The 19,646-nt window shown below is 43.9% G+C and overlaps 1 protein-coding gene across 1 annotated transcript in view; it reads right to left on the bottom strand.

The window, feature by feature from the left end:
* Positions 1–10,695: 10,695 nt before the first annotated feature.
* The window catches only part of LOC140214036 (uncharacterized), a 34,903-nt gene continuing 25,952 nt past the window's right edge, over positions 10,696–19,646 (bottom strand). The window contains exons 1-6 of the transcript XR_011890948.1: positions 17,536–17,662; positions 15,964–16,039; positions 13,837–14,008; positions 13,654–13,769; positions 13,330–13,435; positions 10,696–12,371 (exon numbers count right to left, since the gene is read on the bottom strand). The gene's annotated coding sequence lies outside the window, so the exon portion shown is untranslated. Of the gene's footprint in view, positions 12,372–13,329; positions 13,436–13,653; positions 13,770–13,836; positions 14,009–15,963; positions 16,040–17,535 lie in introns of the transcript that reaches the window.

Raw genomic sequence — 19,646 nt, 5'->3', positions numbered from 1 at the left:
TTTATTTTTTGCCTGAAAAATGATATTTTCATGGGCTATAGGCTTCCGTTTTTTCAATTTTGAGGGAAAAATTATTTTTTGCCTAATCGTTCATCTATCGCGTTAGACGGCTTCTGCGTGTGCCCGGGGACTCGTATATGCGAAGAAACAGCGCCTTAGAGACACTTTATTTTTTGCCTGAAAAATGATATTTTCATGGGCTATAGGCTTACCGTTTTTTCAATTTTGAGGGAAAAATTATTTTTTGCCTAATCGTTCATTTATCGCGTTAGACGGCTTCTGCGTGTGCCCGGGGACTCGTATATGTGGAGAACCAGCGCCTTAGAGACACTTTATTTTTTGCCTGAAAAATGATATTTTCATGGGCTATAGGCTTACCGTTTTTTCAGTTTTGAGGGAAAAAGTATTTTTTGCCTAATCCTTCATTTATCGCGTTAGACGGCTTCTGCTTAAGCCCGGGGACTCGTATATGCGAAGAAACAGCGCCTTAGAGACACTTTATTTTTTGCCGGAAAAATGATATTTTCATGGGCTATATAGGCTTACCGTTTTTTCAATTTTGAGGGAAAAATTATTTTTAGCCTAATCGTTCATTTATCGCGTTAGACGGCTTCTCCGTGTGCCCGGGGACTCGTATATGCGAAGAAACAGCGCCTTAGAGACACTTTATTTTTTGCCGGAAAAATGATATTTTCATGGGCTATAGGCTTACCGTTTTTTCAATTTTGAGGGAAAAATTATTTTTTGCCTAATCGTTCATTTATCGCGTTAGACGGCTTCTCCGTGTGCCCGGGGACTCGTATATGCGAAGAAACAGCGCCTTAGAGACACTTTATTTTTTGCCTGAAAAATGATATTTTCATGGGCTATATAGGCTTACCGTTTTTTCAATTTTGAGGGAAAAATTATTTTTTGCCTAATCGTTCATTTATCGCGTTAGACGGCTTCTGCGTGTGCCCGGGGACTCGTATATGCGGAGAACCAGCGCCTTAGAGACACTTTATTTTTTGCCTGAAAAATGATATTTTCATGGGCTATAGGCTTACCGTTTTTTCAATTTTGAGGGAAAAATTATTTTTTGCCTAATCGTTCATTTATCGCGTTAGACGGCTTCTCCGTGTGCCCGGGGACTCGTATATGCGAAGAAACAGCGCCTTAGAGACACTTTATTTTTTGCCTGAAAAATGATATTTTCATGGGCTATAGGCTTACCGTTTTTTCAATTTTGAGGGAAAAATTATTTTTTGCCTAATCGTTCATTTATCGCGTTAGACGGCTTCTCCGTGTGCCCGGGGACTCGTATATGCGAAGAAACAGCGCCTTAGAGACACTTTATGTTTTGCCGGAAAAATGATATTTTCATGGGCTATAGGCTTACCGTTTTTTCAATTTTGAGGGAAAAATTATTTTTTGCCTAATCGTTCATTTATCGCGTTAGACGGCTTCTGCTTGTGCCCGGGGACTCGTATATGCGAAGAAACAGCGCCTTAGAGACACTTTATTTTTTGCCGGAAAAATGATATTTTCATGGCCTATAGGCTTACCGTTTTTTCAATTTTGAGGGAAAAATTATTTTTTGCCTAATCGTTCATTTATCGCGTTAGACGGCTTCTGCTTGTGCCCGGGGACTCGTATATGCGAAGAAACAGCGCCTTAGAGACACTTTATTTTTTGCCGGAAAAATGATATTTTCATGGGCTATAGGCTTACCGTTTTTTCAATTTTGAGGGAAAAATTATTTTTTGCCTAATCGTTCATTTATCGCGTTAGACGGCTTCTCCGTGTGCCCGGGGACTCGTATATGCGAAGAAACAGCGCCTTAGAGAGACTTTATTTTTTGCCGGAAAAATGATATTTTCATGGGCTATAGGCTTACCGTTTTTTCAATTTTGAGGGAAAAATTATTTTTTGCCTAATCGTTCATTTATCGCGTTAGACGGCTTCTCCGTGTGCCCGGGGACTCGTATATGCGAAGAAACAGCGCCTTAGAGACACTTTATTTTTTGCCGGAAAAATGATATTTTCATGGGCTATAGGCTTACCGTTTTTTCAATTTTGAGGGAAAAATTATTTTTTGCCTAATCGTTCATTTATCGCGTTAGACGGCTTCTCCGTTTGCCCGGGGACTCGTATATGCGAAGAAACAGCGCCTTAGAGACACTTTATTTTTTTCCTGAAAAATGATATTTTCATGGCCTTAGGCTTACAGTTTTTTCAATTTTGAGGGAAAAATTATTTTTTGCCTAATCGTTCATTTATCGCGTTAGACGGCTTCTCCGTGTGCCCGGGGACTCGTATATGCGAAGAAACAGCGCCTTAGAGACACTTTATTTTCTGCCTGAAAAATCATATTTTCATGGGCTATAGGCTTACCGTTTTTTCAATTTTGAGGGAAAAATTATTTTTAGCCTAATCGTTCATTTATCGCGTTAGACGGCTTCTCCGTGTGCCCGGGGACTCGTATATGCGAAGAAACAGCGCCTTAGAGACACTTTATTTTTTGCCTGAAAAATGATATTTTCATGGGCTATAGGCTTACCGTTTTTTCAATTTTGAGGGAAAAATTATTTTTTGCCTAATCGTTCATTTATCGCGTTAGACGGCTTCTGCTTGTGCCCGGGGACTCGTATATGCGAAGAAACAGCGCCTTAGAGACACTTTATTTTTTGCCGGAAAAATGATATTTTCATGGGCTATAACCGTTTTTTCAATTTTGAGGGGAAAATTATTTTTTGCCTAATCGTTCATTTATCGCGTTAGACGGCTTCTCCGTGTGCCCGGGGACTCGTATATGCGAAGAAACAGCGCCTTAGAGACACGTTATTTTTTGCCTGAAAAATGATATTTTCATGGGCTATAGGCTTACCGTTTTTTCAATTTTGAGGGAAAAATTATTTTTTGCCTAATCGTTCATTTATCGCGTTAGACGGCTTCTGCTTGTGCCCGGGGACTCGTATATGCGAAGAAACAGCGCCTTAGAGAGACTTTATTTTTTGCCGGAAAAATGATATTTTCATGGGCTTAGGCTTACCGTTTTTTCAATTTTGAGGGAAAAATTATTTTTTGCCTAATCGTTCATTTATCGCGTTAGACGGCTTCTCCGTGTGCCCGGGGACTCGTATATGCGAAGAAACAGCGCCTTAGAGACACTTTATTTTTTGCCGGAAAAATGATATTTTCATGGGCTATAGGCTTACCGTTTTTTCAATTTTGAGGGAAAAATTATTTTTTGCCTAATCGTTCATTTATCGCGTTAGACGGCTTCTCCGTGTGCCCGGGGACTCGTATATGCGAAGAAACAGCGCCTTAGAGACACTTTATTTTTTTCCTGAAAAATGATATTTTCATGGCCTATAGGCTTACCGTTTTTTCAATTTTGAGGGAAAAATTATTTTTTGCCTAATCGTTCATTTATCGCGTTAGACGGCTTCTGCTTGTGCCCGGGGACTCGTATATGCGAAGAAACAGCGCCTTAGAGACACTTTATTTTTTGCCGGAAAAATGATATTTTCATGGGCTATAGGCTTACCGTTTTTTCAATTTTGAGGGAAAAATTATTTTTTGCCTAATCGTTCATTTATCGCGTTAGACGGCTTCTCCGTGTGCCCGGGGACTCGTATATGCGAAGAAACAGCGCCTTAGAGAGACTTTATTTTTTGCCGGAAAAATGATATTTTCATGGGCTTAGGCTTACCGTTTTTTCAATTTTGAGGGAAAAATTATTTTTTGCCTAATCGTTCATTTATCGCGTTAGACGGCTTCTCCGTGTGCCCGGGGACTCGTATATGCGAAGAAACAGCGCCTTAGAGACACTTTATTTTTTGCCGGAAAAATGATATTTTCATGGGCTATAGGCTTACCGTTTTTTCAATTTTGAGGGAAAAATTATTTTTTGCCTAATCGTTCATTTATCGCGTTAGACGGCTTCTCCGTTTGCCCGGGGACTCGTATATGCGAAGAAACAGCGCCTTAGAGACACTTTATTTTTTTCCTGAAAAATGATATTTTCATGGCCTTAGGCTTACAGTTTTTTCAATTTTGAGGGAAAAATTATTTTTTGCCTAATCGTTCATTTATCGCGTTAGACGGCTTCTCCGTGTGCCCGGGGACTCGTATATGCGAAGAAACAGCGCCTTAGAGACACTTTATTTTTTGCCGGAAAAATAATATTTTCATGGGCTATAGGCTTACCGTTTTTTCAATTTTGAGGGAAAAATTATTTTTTGCCTAATCGTTCATTTATCGCGTTAGACGGCTTCTCCGTGTGCCCGGGGACTCGTATATGCGAAGAAACAGCGCCTTAGAGACACTTTATTTTCTGCCTGAAAAATGATATTTTCATGGGCTATAGGCTTACCGTTTTTTCAATTTTGAGGGAAAAATTATTTTTTGCCTAATCGTTCATTTATCGCGTTAGACGGCTTCTGCTTGTGCCCGGGGACTCGTATATGCGAAGAAACAGCGCCTTAGAGACACTTTATTTTTTGCCGGAAAAATGATATTTTCATGGGCTATAGGCTTACCGTTTTTTCAATTTTGAGGGAAAAATTATTTTTTGCCTAATCGTTCATTTATCGCGTTAGACGGCTTCTCCGTGTGCCCGGGGACTCGTATATGCGAAGAAACAGCGCCTTAGAGACACTTTATTTTTTGCCGGAAAAATGATATTTTCATGGGCTATAGGCTTACCGTTTTTTCAATTTTGAGGGAAAAATTTTTTTTTGCCTAATCCTTCATTTATCGCGTTAGACGGCTTCTGCGTGTGCCCGGGGACTCGTATATGTGGAGAACCAGCGCCTTAGAGACACTTTATTTTTTGCCTGAAAAATGATATTTTCATGGGCTATAGGCTTACCGTTTTTTCAGTTTTGAGGGAAAAAGTATTTTTTGCCTAATCCTTCATTTATCGCGTTAGACGGCTTCTGCTTGTGCCCGGGGACTCGTATATGCGAAGAAACAGCGCCTTAGAGACACTTTTTTTTTTGCTGGAAAAAATGATATTTTCATGGGCTATAGGCTTACCGTTTTTTCAATTTTGAGGGAAAAATTATTTTTTGCCTAATCGTTCATTTATCGCGTTAGACGGCTTCTCCGTGTGCCCGGGGACTCGTATATGCGAAGAAACAGCGCCTTAGAGACACTTTATTTTTTGCCGGAAAAATGATATTTTCATGGGCTATATATAGGCTTACCGTTTTTTCAATTTTGAGGGAAAAATTATTTTTTGCCTAATCGTTCATTTATCGCGTTAGACGGCTTCTCCGTGTGCCCGGGGACTCGTATATGCGAAGAAACAGCGCCTTAGAGACACTTGATTTTTTGCCTGAAAAATGATATTTTCATGGGCTATAGGCTTACAGTTTTTTCAATTTTGAGGGAAAAATTATTTTTTGCCTAATCGTTCATTTATCGCGTTAGACGGCTTCTCCGTGTGGCCGGGGACTCGTATATGCGAAGAAACAGCGCCTTAGAGACACTTTATTTTTTGCCTGAAAAATGATATTTTCATGGGCTATAGGCTTACCGTTTTTTCAATTTTGAGGGAAAAATTATTTTTTGCCTAATCGTTCATTTATCGCGTTAGACGGCTTCTGCTTGTGCCCGGGGACTCGTATATGCGAAGAAACAGCGCCTTAGAGACACTTTATTTTTTGCCGGAAAAATGATATTTTCATGGGCTATAGGCTTACCGTTTTTTCAATTTTGAGGGAAAAATTATTTTTTGCCTAATCGTTCATTTATCGCGTTAGACGGCTTCTCCGTGTGCCCGGGGACTCGTATATGCGAAGAAACAGCGCCTTAGAGACACTTTATATTTTGCCGGAAAAATGATATTTTCATGGGCTATAGGCTTACCGTTTTTTCAATTTTGAGGGAAAAATTATTTTTTGCCTAATCGTTCGTTTATCGCGTTAGACGGCTTCTCCGTGTGCCCGGGGACTCGTATATGCGAAGAAACAGCGCCTTAGAGAGACTTTATTTTTTGCCGGAAAAATGATATTTTCATGGGCTATAGGCTTACCGTTTTTTCAATTTTGAGGGAAAAATTATTTTTTGCCTAATCGTTCATTTATCGCGTTAGACGGCTTCTGCGTGTGCCCGGGGACTCGTATATGCGAAGAAACAGCGCCTTAGAGACACTTTATATTTTGCCGGAAAAATGATATTTTCATGGGCTTACCGTTTTTTCAATTTTGAGGGAAAAATTATTTTTTGCCTAATCGTTCATTTATCGCGTTAGACGGCTTCTCCGTCTGCCCGGGGACTCGTATATGCGAAGAAACAGCGCCTTAGAGACACTTTATTTTTTGCCTGAAAAATGATATTTTCATGGGCTATAGGCCTACCGTTTTTTCAATTTTGAGGGAAAAATTATTTTTTGCCTAATCGTTCATTTATCGCGTTAGACGGCTTCTGCGTGTGCCCGGGGACTCGTATATGTGGAGAACCAGCGCCTTAGAGACACTTTATTTTTTGCCTGAAAAATGATATTTTCATCGGCTTTAGGCTTACCGTTTTTTCAGTTTTGAGGGAAAAAGTATTTTTTGCCTAATCCTTCATTTATCGCGTTAGACGGCTTCTGGTTGTGCCCGGGGACTCGTATATGCGAAGAAACAGCGCCTTAGAGACACTTTATTTTTTGCCGGAAAAAATGATATTTTCATGGGCTATAGGCTTACCGTTTTTTCAATTTTGAGGGAAAAATTATTTTTTGCCTAATCGTTCATTTATCGCGTTAGACGGCTTCTGCGTGTGCCCGGGGACTCGTATATGCGAAGAAACAGCGCCTTAGAGACACTTTATATTTTGCCGGAAAAATGATATTTTCATGGGCTATAGGCTTACCGTTTTTTCAATTTTGAGGGAAAAATTATTTTTTGCCTAATCGTTCATTTATCGCGTTAGACGGCTTCTCCGTGTGCCCGGGGACTCGTATATGCGAAGAAACAGCGCCTTAGAGACACTTTATATTTTGCCGGAAAAATGATATTTTCATGGGCTATAGGCTTACCGTTTTTTCAATTTTGAGGGAAAAATTATTTTTTGCCTAATCCTTCATTTATCGCGTTAGACGGCTTCTGCTTGTGCCCGGGGACTCGTATATGCGAAGAAACAGCGCCTTAGAGACACTTTATTTTTTGCCGGAAAAATGATATTTTCATGGGCTATAGGCTTACCGTTTTTTCAATTTTGAGGGAAAAATTATTTTTTGCCTAATCGTTCATTTATCGCGTTAGACGGCTTCTCCGTGTGCCCGGGGACTCGTATATGCGAAGAAACAGCGCCTTAGAGACACTTTATTTTTTGCCGGAAAAATGATATTTTCATGGGCTATAGGCTTACCGTTTTTTCAATTTTGAGGGAAAAATTATTTTTTGCCTAATCGTTCATTTATCGCGTTAGACGGCTTCTCCGTGTGCCCGGGGACTCGTATATGCGAAGAAACAGCGCCTTAGAGAGACTTTATTTTTTGCCGGAAAAATGATATTTTCATGGGCTATAGGCTTACCATTTTTTCAATTTTGAGGGAAAAATTATTTTTTGCCTAATCGTTCATTTATCGCGTTAGACGGCTTCTGCGTGTGCCCGGGGACTCGTATATGCGAAGAAACAGCGCCTTAGAGACACTTTATATTTTGCCGGAAAAATGATATTTTCATGGGCTATAGGCTTACCGTTTTTTCAATTTTGAGGGAAAAATTATTTTTTGCCTAATCGTTCATTTATCGCGTTAGACGGCTTCTGCGTGTGCCCGGGGACTCGTATATGCGAAGAAACAGCGCCTTAGAGACACTTTATTTCTTGCCGGAAAAATGATATTTTCATGGGCTATAGGCTTACCGTTTTTTCAATTTTGAGGGAAAAATTATTTTTTGCCTAATCGTTCATTTATCGCGTTAGACGGCTTCTGCGTGTGCCCGGGGACTCGTATATGCGAAGAAACAGCGCCTTAGAGACACTTTATTTCTTGCCGGAAAAATGATATTTTCATGGGCTATAGGCTTACCGTTTTTTCAATTTTGAGGGAAAAATTATTCTTTGCCTAATCGTTCATTTATCGCGTTAGACGGCTTCTGCGTGTGTCCGGGGACTCGTATATGCGAAGAAACGGCGCCTTAGAGACACTTTATTTTTTGCCGGAAAAATGATATTTTCATGGGCTATAGGCTTACCGTTTTTTCAATTTTGAGGGAAAAATTATTTTTTGCCTAATCGTTCATCTATCGCGTTAGACGGCTTCTGCGTGTGTCCGGGGACTCGTATATGCGAAGAAACAGCGCCTTAGAGACACTTTATTTTTTGCCTGAAAAATGATATTTTCATGGGCTATAGGCTTACCGTTTTTTCAATTTTGAGGGAAAAATTATTTTTTGCCTAATCGTTCATTTATCGCGTTAGACGGCTTCTCCGTGTGCCCGGGGACTCGTATATGCGAAGAAACAGCGCCTTAGAGACACTTTATTTTTTGCCTGAAAAATGATATTTTCATGGGCTATAGGCTTACCGTTTTTTCAATTTTGAGGGAAAAATTATTTTTTGCCTAATCGTTCATTTATCGCGTTAGACGGCTTCTCCGTGTGCCCGGGGACTCGTATATGCGAAGAAACAGCGCCTTAGAGACACTTTATATTTTGCCGGAAAAATGATATTTTCATGGGCTATAGGCTTACCGTTTTTTCAATTTTGAGGGAAAAATTATTTTTTGCCTAATCCTTCATTTATCGCGTTAGACGGCTTCTGCTTGTGCCCGGGGACTCGTATATGCGAAGAAACAGCGCCTTAGAGACACTTTATATTTTGCCGGAAAAATGATATTTTCATGGGCTATAGGCTTACCGTTTTTTCAATTTTGAGGGAAAAATTATTTTTTGCCTAATCGTTCATTTATCGCGTTAGACGGCTTCTCCGTGTGCCCGGGGACTCGTATATGCGAAGAAACAGCGCCTTAGAGACACTTTATTTTTTGCCTGAAAAATGATATTTTCATGGGCTATAAGGCTTACCGTTTTTTCAATTTTGAGGGAAAAATTATTTTTTGCCTAATCGTTCATTTATCGCGTTAGACGGCTTCTGCGTGTGCCCGGGGACTCGTATATGCGAAGAAACAGCGCCTTAGAGACACTTTATTTTTTGCCTGAAAAATGATATTTTCATGGGCTATATAGGCTTACCGTTTTTTTCAATTTTGAGGGAAAAATTATTTTTTGCCTAATCGTTCATTTATCGCGTTAGACGGCTTCTGCGTGTGCCCGGGGACTCGTATATGCGAAGAAACAGCGCCTTAGAGACACTTTATTTTTTGCCGGAAAAATGATATTTTCATGGGCTATAGGCTTACCGTTTTTTCAATTTTCAGGGAAAAATTATTTTTTGCCTAATCGTTCGTTTATCGCGTTAGACTGCTTCTCCGTGTGCCCGGGGACTCGTATATGCGAAGAAACAGCGCCTTAGAGACACTTTATTTTTTGCCTGAAAAATGATATTTTCATGGGCTATAGGCTTACCGTTTTTTCAATTTTGAGGGAAAAATTATTTTCTGCCTAATCGTTCATTTATCGCGTTAGACGGCTTCTGCGTGTGCCCGGGGACTCGTATATGCGGAGAACCAGCGCCTTAGAGACACTTTATTTTTTGTCTGAAAAATCATATTTTCAAGGGGTCTAGGCTTACTATTTTTTCGATTTTAAGGGGAATGGAATGGAAAACTTTATTGACTCTTTTAAGGTGTTAGCGGGTCGAGGCCGATGTCTTCATTCTTGAAGCTTGGGTCCTCTTCAGCCATGGATGGGCCCCTAGTCCAGGGCTCCACTGAGCCGGGCCGCCTCGCACGCGTGCGCTATTAGAGCTCTTTGAGCCTCTAGCTCGCTGCTGGTGAGCCAGCTCTCCCATTGCTCCGCACTTGGTGTTTTGTGTTTGTGGAATGCCTGGTTTCTTGTACACTCCCATGTGATGTGGTATAATGTTGGTTTAGCTCCACACCACGGACAGGTAGCGCTATACTGCGTGGGGAACATCCTACTTAGCATGCGTAAGTTTGGGAAGGATCCCTTTTTCAGTCTCCGCCATCCTGCGGCCTCCTCCTTTGTTAATGCTTTATGTGGTGGGGGATATTGATATCTTAGCCCCTTATAGAAGTTTAATAGCTCTGAATAGCTGTTTCCGCAGTTGATCTGTCGCCCCTCTGGGGCGGTTGACGTTCCTGCTCGGCTGGTCATCCCTCGAGCTAGGCTGTCTGCCCCTTCGTTGCCCCTGATCCCTGCGTGGCTTGGTATCCAGATAATGTTATGTGTGGGTTGTCCCTCAGCAATTGGAACTCTGCTGAGGATCTTGAGCGCCGTGTTACTAATTCTGCCTCTTATATAGCTCCGGCACGCCTCTTGTGAAGCACTCACGGCCGAGGTGGCTAACATAACCGAGGCAGAGGAAATTGCGTCGCACTGGCAGCGGAAGAAGGTTATAGAACAGGAATATCCCTCAATTTTAAGAGGAAATTATTCTTTGCCTATTCGTTCATTTATCGCGTTGGACGGCTTCTACATATGCCCGGGGACTCGTATATGCGGAGAACCAGCGCCTTAGAGACATTTCTTTTTGTGGGAAAAATGATATTTTCATGGGCTATAGGCTTTATGCGAACAACGAAAAACTGCGCAAGAAAGAACAAGACAGAGAAAGAACCACACGACACAAGCGCAGACTAACAACTGGTTTAATGCTCCAACGCCACTTCCCTACCAACAACAGAGCGCATGCGCACAAACCGCAAAGACCAATCCCGCTATCATGTAGTCAAGCCCAGAAACGCCAACTCCTTGCGGTACAAATGTATGGAAGCCTCACTAACACATTTATCCGGCCCTAATCTCGCTATTTCTAAAGCTTCGATTACTTCACGCTCTTTCTTATCACTTGCGCGTCCGACAATCTTAGTCTTGCCGAAAAGTGGGGTACAAACTTTGCCGTCATACCTGCAGGTCTTGTAATGCTTAGGAAGATGCTGTCCTCTAGAATCATCTAGTGAATTGGCATGTTCCAATAATCTAATATTAATGCAGCGGCCTGTTTGTCCAACGTACACGTTGCCACAACTCAGCAGAATGTCAAGATGACATTCGCTCTGCAAGGCACAAACTCGTTCCTGTGGTTAGTGCTGCACTCGATTTTCTTTTTCCTATCAGGTCTAGCTAAATTGCACAGACTGGACAGCTTACAAGGTGCCGAAAAGAGAACCTGTATGCCGAATTTACCCGCGACCCTCTTCAGGCCGTGCAAGACCCTGTGGACATAGGGCATTACTTCATACTTCCTCCTCTCCTGTGGATCCGCCCCACGAGGCTTTGAACTTGTTGGGAAGGACTTCAACAGGGACTCGGCAACAGCCCGAAGAAGAGCCAACGGAAAACCGGCCGACCGAAGGCGATCAGCTTGGGCATCAATACTAGACTGAACCTTGTGTGGACAGCACTTCACTAACGAAGCCCTGAGGCACGTTGACGCAATCCCCCTCTTGACCAGCTTCGAATGGCTCGAGTTGAAGGGTAGAAGTGCTTTTTTCGACCTAGGCATGTACGCCCAGCAGCCGTGGTCAGGGTCGTTAAAAAATAATTTTAAGTCTAAGAATTGCAAGCAAGAGTTTTCAGGAAGTTCAATAGTAAAATTAAAACTGGCAAAAGCAGACTTAAAGGATGCTAAAACCTCCGATGCCACCTGTGTCAAGTTATCGTTGTAGTCTACATTTAAAAGAATTAAAAAATCATCGACGTATCGGAACACACGAACGATGCGGTCGTCAGAAAGTACCCGCGCTAGCGAGCAGTCAAGTTCGGCTAAAAGGATCTCAGGCAAAACAGGGCTACGCACGACCCGATAAAGATGCCGCGTTTTTGCACATAAAATTTATCCTGAAAACTCACAATGGTTGAAGAAAGATATGCCTTAAGCAACTCTAGAAAACCTTCCACAGAAATACCACACGCATTCTGGAAAGACACAGCACCAGATCGTTCAATACAGTTCCGGACAGCGCAGAACAGGTCTTCGTGGGGAAGGGAATAGAACAGCTCTTCAAAAAAAATGATGTAAAATTCCTTGCCTATGCTAGTACTTATTTAAGTACGTGGGTCCTGAGAGGAGGGAGGGACTTGGCTGCCACCATGGATCGGTGCAGCCAGCAGCAGCTGCAGGAGACGCTGGTTCGTCTCCTGTGAGCGCCGTTCCACTGCCAGCCGCTGCTGCTGAACGTCGCGCATGCTGCCGACGACCTCCCTCAACTGTTGTAGTCCTTCCATGTGGACAGCATGTTGCTGCCGCAGGACCTCCATATGGACTGTATGCTGCTAGCGCAGGACGTCCATATGGGCCTCGTGGTGCTGTTAGCGAATAAGATGTGTAATTAGTTTAATTATAGAAGCTCAGTAACAAGGCCTTGGTGTGCTGCATTCACCCGCATTTGCAGGCTATTGTCACTGTATACTGAAACACTGAATATATCTTTCTGGCCCATCAAATTTGTGCAGTCCCATTCTATTAAGATGTCTTACATGGTTATACCTGCTTCCCTGAACTTAATGCCACTTCTTTCTTTTTGCCACATAATTGCGCAAATATTGCCACATATTATTCCACGCAAATGTGTACAAGATATGATCACCACAGCACTGTATGCATACATTATGCTTGTTTGCTGGTTAATTTTTGGAGAGGTCATATGCTCGTCAATTTCATACGCAGAAAAATATACGTCTGTGGCCCTACACATACCCGCTGGTTTTGTTCCAGCATTTGTCGGCGGAAGCGGGCCTCCTCCTGTGCCCTGGCTTCCGCCGACTGGCCCTGCCGAACGTATTCGGCAGTAGCCATCTGGACGGCGCCCTCGAGGTCCTGCTGCCTCGACTGCCTACGGGGAGGGGGGTGCCTGCGGCTCTCGCGGGATAGGCTGGGGGGTCGGCTGGGAGGGTAGGCGGTTGCTCTTCGGGCAAGACAAAAACAAACACTGCTCATCCACTGTTATCCGACCCACACAGCTTGATTGTCCTAACCAGCCACTTCGAAATGTCATTGTAGCTTCATAGCTACACTTATGATACACAAGGTAGTCGCATAGTTGGAGCAAAAGATGCCACAGAAAGTTGCTGGTTACAGTAACCTATAAGAAGCACAAGGAATCTCTATTACAACATCATGTCATTTGTAGGCTTGCATTTCTGCTCCATGAATAAGAGCTGAATGCTGGACACAAAGGTAGTAACAGCACAGTGGGCTACTTCATAGCAAGGTCATACAGCAACTGCAAACAATGCTACAACAAAAGCTGGGTCACAGACTTACGTGTAAGGCCACTTGGCCCAGCAACAGCTGCAGGACCCGACACCACAAACGCAGTTGTTGCTGGTGCACTGCGGGAGGGCCCTGCAGCATCCTCCGAACTTGTGTCCTGCAGTCAGAGTAGTGTTCAGACATTGCGAGCAGTGTGTGCAATGCGCATCATTTACACAAGTTGCTGCTCAGAGTACATAACCTATATTGTAACTTGCACAAAAAACGAAAAAAACATGGCTGAAGAGGTTTTGGAATATTGTATTACAATGTAATGCTGAAAATTTGTGAGGCTACAGCAGCAGAAACAACAGTTTTTAAACCCAATGTACGCACCTCGCTACCGGCGAAGAACTGGGGGGGTGGGGGGGGGGACAAGGAGGCCGCCAGTCCTCCCAAGAATGTCGAGGACGCGGCCGTCCACTCCACCTAGTCTGCCGCCTCCAGTGGCCCTGCAAACACAACACCGACCACAACTACGTGAAACGACGTTACTGTCAGCATCATTAGAAAGCTCACCTCTTCTCGCTCGCGGCCCTGGCCGCTTCTTTCTTGGCCTTATGAGCCATTTTGGCCCAGTGGTTCCGCCAACGGCTCGTTGACTTTACCGCTGGGCCCTGTCCGTTTAAGGCTGCCGCCACCTCCTCCCATAGCTCGTTCTTTCGAGCAGCAGTCATACGTGGCGAGAACTCTGTAGAAGCAAGGAGTTGAAGAAGTTGAAGCAAGGAGAAGAACGGTAATGTTGTTTGTCAATAGGCTTAGCAACACCATATATATCGACTGTCTCAAGGAAAATAAATGGATAATCATAGCTACGTAAATTAGGAAGTCCCTCATCAGAAGCTAACGAAAAATTTTTCTGAAGCCTTCGTTAAGTGAGTTGTGGAATCACTTTTTGGAAAACTGCTAAGAAGAAGAGTCGTCAAGTAAGGTTAAGTTACCAGAAAGAGGCTTATTGATATTTCATTATTTTAATACTAGGTTTACGAATGCATGGGCAAGTAACAGTAAGAAAATTACGTGTAGCATATTTTAACGCTTGAATGTAGTCATTCGAAGCCGCCCTTTAAGCCTCCCAAAGACAAAAACTGCAGAAAAACTTGGCCGCGTGGTAAACGCCCTTTTTCCGTTTACTAAGTTGTTTCATATACGTGATATACCAGTGGGCTTGCGAGTGACATATCATGGTACTGCTGGGAACAGATCAGATCATAAGTTCCCTTACATGGTCGGTAAGGATGACGCAAAACTGGAACACAACGGTCCTGAAAAGCCAGTCAAGAATATGTGAAGGCACATATGTAATTATTGATGGCTTCACAGTTCCCTCCTTTTATTATGGAGAATCGTCTTTTTTATACAGAAGGGTTTGCATTAACGTTAAAACAAATAATCGAATGGTCACTTTAATGTGGAGGGAAATCAGTATTTGAAAAGGCATTGGGTTCGATATTATGTCGAGAGTGTTTGACACATCAGGCATAATAGGCTTCGTTATCACTTGCGATAATGAAGAAACCACACGTAAATCTAAACATTATTTCTCATATGAGACGAAAATGGTAGTAATGAAACAAGCTGAGTGCACAATCTATTGGCTGTAAGGTTAACATGGCCTCGTAAATAAAGTGCGGATGATGAAAATATTCAGATACGCTAATAATCACATCACGCAATTCATTTACGAATGTGGGTTTAAAAAAGAAGACGCCTATAATTGCCTTTCGGTGAGCAATTGTAAATGAAACCTAGACAATTTTGAAGCAGTAGTAACAAAAACTAACAAAGGTTGTCTTTAGAATTCGCGAGGAGTAAGCCCAATTCGCCACGCGCAGCCCGATCGTGCCTATGGACTGCGAAGGTAGAGGCACCTGCAAATATTTCCGAATAATTACCATTAGTCGAATGCCGCATAGTTAAGACGATAACGTATGGGGAGCGAGTGTCAATCGTTGAAGATAAAGAAAAAAAACTTGTAGATATAAGTATGCGAAGTTTATTTGCGAGTCGATTGCTCGTGCCTGTTCCCCGCAATAAAAAAATATTTCCACATAAAACCCGGCTTTATTCCACAAAATTTATCCCGACACCTATGCCAATAGTTCTTGCAGGCACTGCAATGACATCGCTAGCCTAGACCATATGCTCTGGCGTTGCCCCTCGTTACGAGGCACAGAAGAAATCGATGAGGACAAGTGGCTCTCCGCTATCAAGAGCCCCGATGCCGGGGCGCAACTATGGGCTGTCCAGAGGGCCCACGATGCGGCGGTCGGGCAAGGCCTGACTGTCCCAACGTGGGAGCGGCCCGCAGCGCGCTGAGTCGCGTACCTCAGGACCTTATTAAAGTTTTGCATCCATCCATCCATCCACATAAAACCTTGCCACACATTTCTGCGCAAGTATCTCTGAAAAACACAAGACGTCCTAATGTTGTAGTATAATACAAGCGGTCTTTTACACCACTTTACTTGAACTAACCATTCGTCATGTGCCACCGGGCGTGCGCCATTTCTTGGCCAAGCCTCGAGACTCCTCTTCCATTTGAACTCAGATACGACAAAGTGCTCGCAACGAGAAGCTATAGCTGCTACGCGAACTGTTGATGGGGCGGAATTATTTAAAAACACTTGCACGAAGTCGCCTCACCTCGTCTGCTGAGAAACGTAACTTGGTCCCGCTGTCCGTCCTACCCTTTGTTCGAACCATGAGCCACCGGAATGTCCTACAAAAAAATGAACAACCAGCATTCTCTCAGTCATTCTGTGGTCCTTTCAAAAAGAGCGCGAGCTGCGGCCTCACGCCAGAAACGTATGCTATGCACGAAAGCAGGTGGTCGTTATTGCACGCAATCACATGCGCAGACATAAGGCAAAGTGGCAGCCAAGACCAAAGCAAAAAATTAAATTATGGGGTTTTACGGGCCAAAACCACTTTCTGATTATGAGGCACGCCGTACTGGAGGACTCCGGAAATTTCGACCACCTGGGGTTCTTTAACGTGCACATAAAGTACACGGCTGTTTTCGCATTTCGCCCCCATCGAAATGCGGCCGCCGTGGCCGGGATTTGATCCCGCGACCTCGTGCAAGACCAAAGCAAGCCGTGGCATGCGTGAAGGCTACATCGCTCGCTATCGCCACGAAGGCATCGTTCAAATGCAGAGAACTCGCCGAAATCAAATGACGTGAAATAAACGATGACAAAGATACTATTTGGACGAAGTTAGCCTACCGATTCGGCCAACTTGCCGTGTCGATGAGAGTCGCGACAGAAAAGAGAGAGGGGAAAACAAACTTTGGTCGCCTGGGATTCTTCAGCGTGCGCGTGACCTTTTGCTCTCCAGAACAAAAGATGTAGGCCTTATCTGATTTTCGCAGTACGTACAACCGTCATCTTTGGGAAAGGGAACACATCTCGAGCAGCGCCATGGCGGCGTGAGAAACTCGAGAGGACGACGACCGTTCTTAATTTGACTTGCACCCCCCGTACATCGGTGATAACTGATGGGTTATTGCGCTATTACTGTGGCAGTTCCTCCGCGATTCTTTTGACCGTACTTATACCCGGGTGCTATATTTCGCATTCTAAGACTGGTACAGCGCAACATGAAAGCAATAAACAAGCCGGGCGGGCCAGAAGAAACCTTTTGCGCGTTCTGCCGGCGCCAGGATCACACTCCCGCATTACCATTCTTGACAATTACTCGTCGCGTTTTCGACAACTGTGAATAACGGAACAAAGCGTATGCTGCGGGGCCATAGAAGGCGTCATAAACTTGTCCCACTAATATTCGGTACACGCCTTGCTAACTCTTACCACAGCCTAGGTGCTTTTTGCTAAGCGCGCCACAACGCCAGGCGCGGCGAGTGTGCCTCAAAAGTATCCCAAAAAGGTATCGAAATTACAATATTGTTTTGGGAGTCAGAGAATGCGTCACGAACTTGTCCCAGTAAGATTCAGTACGCTCGAAACTGTGTCACAACGCCGGGTACGGTAACTGTGCTTCAAGGGCCCCCAAAAAAGTAACGAAACTAGTTGCACTAACGTTGGGGGTCAGAGAAAGCACCAAAACTTGTCCCCTTAATATTCGGAACACATGAAACTAACTGCGTCGCACGGCCGAGATGCTTTTCGCTAACTGCGTCGGGGGTCTCGGTTCCGTGCGGTAAAACCTAAATTCCTTGAAATGCGTCGCAGACTGTCCAACAAAATTTCTCACCTTGCCGTAGTTCAATAGTGCAGTGCAGAAGGAATGCAAGAATACGCCGGGAGCCCAAAAGACAGACGACGTCCAAAAGAGACCGGTCCATAGACTCTCTCCATCTTTCTCTACGACCGGTCGCTGAACAGGCGAACTTGACGCGCGCAGTGGGCCTCGCGGCCTCGCTCGCTTCGGTAGCTTTTCTGGCGCGTGACGTATGCATCGGCCCGTCTGGCACGCCAATTGCGCCGATAGCTTGTTGCTAGGCGACGCTAGTAAGTCGCGAAGCTTCGTTTCTACACAAATGTGCATGCTCACACTAGCGTTTTGACAGCGAGTGTCCGCGCTCATCGAGTGCGATTTCTTCACGTTTGCTTGTGCGCGCTGTCACCACGCTTGTTAATTCAGTTCGCAAGCGAGTGTTTCAAAGTTCATACTGCCGATAAAACTACTATCCTTACTTCGTATAGCCAGGAAAGGAACAGGTGCACCTCCCTCTCTCCCCGTGCATTCCGCAGTTTCGGGAAGGTTCTCACCTAAGCCGGGCCGCTGGACTCGTAGACGACGTTGTTCGAGACATCGTCGTTCCTTTTCAGCTCAACCAGCCATCGCTCCTCAATGAGTCCCGGGACGGTGCCGAAGAGCTCGGCAACGTCGAGCTGGACAGAGCGTGCAGGCAACTCCACGGCCTCCGACAGCGGAATCCTTTAGGCTTTGTCCACATTTCTGTTGTCGGCGGTGTCATGGTGACTCGCATCTTCTCTGCAGAAGGTTGACCGGGCCTGCCGAAGTCTCACCTGTAGATGAAATGAAGTAAGCCTCCAGTTAGCTGAGAATGGTTTGGAAAACATGAGCTGCTTGACAAATGGCCAACACTTCTATTGGGGAAAAAGATCGCGCTGAGACTATTTCAAAGGAAACACCGATGATGATATACTTAAAATGGGGAGAAAATAACACATTGGACGTCTAAACCTTATGTCAGAGACGCTACTGAGAAATAATGTAATGAATTGCGTTGATTGTCTTCCTTCTTTCGTAGTCCTGTTCTACGATGGTATATATGCAATGGTCGCCTGCAATAAGCAATCGGTTGTTAGTAGCTTCGTCTCTTCGTGTTCTGTGTCGCCACTGTGTCATTGTGTCCTCATTGTTTTTCAATGAAAAACACTCTACGACATCCCATTTTACTGAAATAGATTGAGAGCTGTATGTTCGTATTGCTTTTGCCGTCCATTCCGTTACGCTGACGATGGCCATTGTTGTCATCGATGTTACTGTCTTCGTCAGACCATGTCGTCATCCTGAGCCATGGCGCAAAGAAAAAAAATTCCGGCAGTACCCATGTCACGATGACTGTCGACGTCAACGCGATTAGCATTCAAGCGATGTACAGACACACTGCAATGCCGAATACAAGTTTGTTTCGAATCTATAGTGGTCACGGCCACTGGAAAGTTAGGGCCGAGAACTTTTTAGCCCCGCTGGATTTATCCACCGGCATCGCAACTGGCTGGTTACAGCGGACGTTGCACGGCACAACAGACACCTATATAAGAGAATGAGTGGAAGGTAGGGGAGCTGGTGCTTAGCCAATAGCGCATATTATTATAACAATCACACATAGTTTCCATAATACTTCTTAACTGATACGTCCAGTCGATATAGGTTGCGCGATTACAAAAACTAGTTACTTCATTGGCTATTCCTCATTCAGTGAAATAGCGCAATCCACTCTGAAGGTAGAATTTTTTTAATGGGGGATTTTCCTAAGTAGGAAACAAACTGAAATGAAATTAGTAACCTGTAATTTTCAACTAAAGTTTTACTTGTCAAAAATAATTATTTATTTCACTATACTGTCAACCCCACATGCGGGTTGTTATATGAAGGCTAAAGGAACAAAACATTACAGTAAATACACATTTGAGCATAAAAATAAAAATAAATACCAATTGGATTGGATAAACATTATTAAAGGTCCTGCAGGACACGCGTTAGCGCACAGTGGGCGTGCCTATCGCCAGTGTCATGGCCACCGTCGTTTAAACCCGTGCTCACGTGCTAGCACCTAAGAAGAAGCAGAAGAAGAAAGCTCGTGGAGTCGCTCGCTTGTGAGCCGAATCCTT

This window comes from Dermacentor andersoni, chromosome 11 (genome assembly GCF_023375885.2).
Source record: "Dermacentor andersoni chromosome 11, qqDerAnde1_hic_scaffold, whole genome shotgun sequence".
Classification (NCBI taxonomy): Eukaryota; Metazoa; Arthropoda; class Arachnida; order Ixodida; family Ixodidae; genus Dermacentor; species Dermacentor andersoni.
Note: the sequence above shows the minus strand (reverse complement) of the source record. Positions and strands in the feature narration are given on the sequence as shown.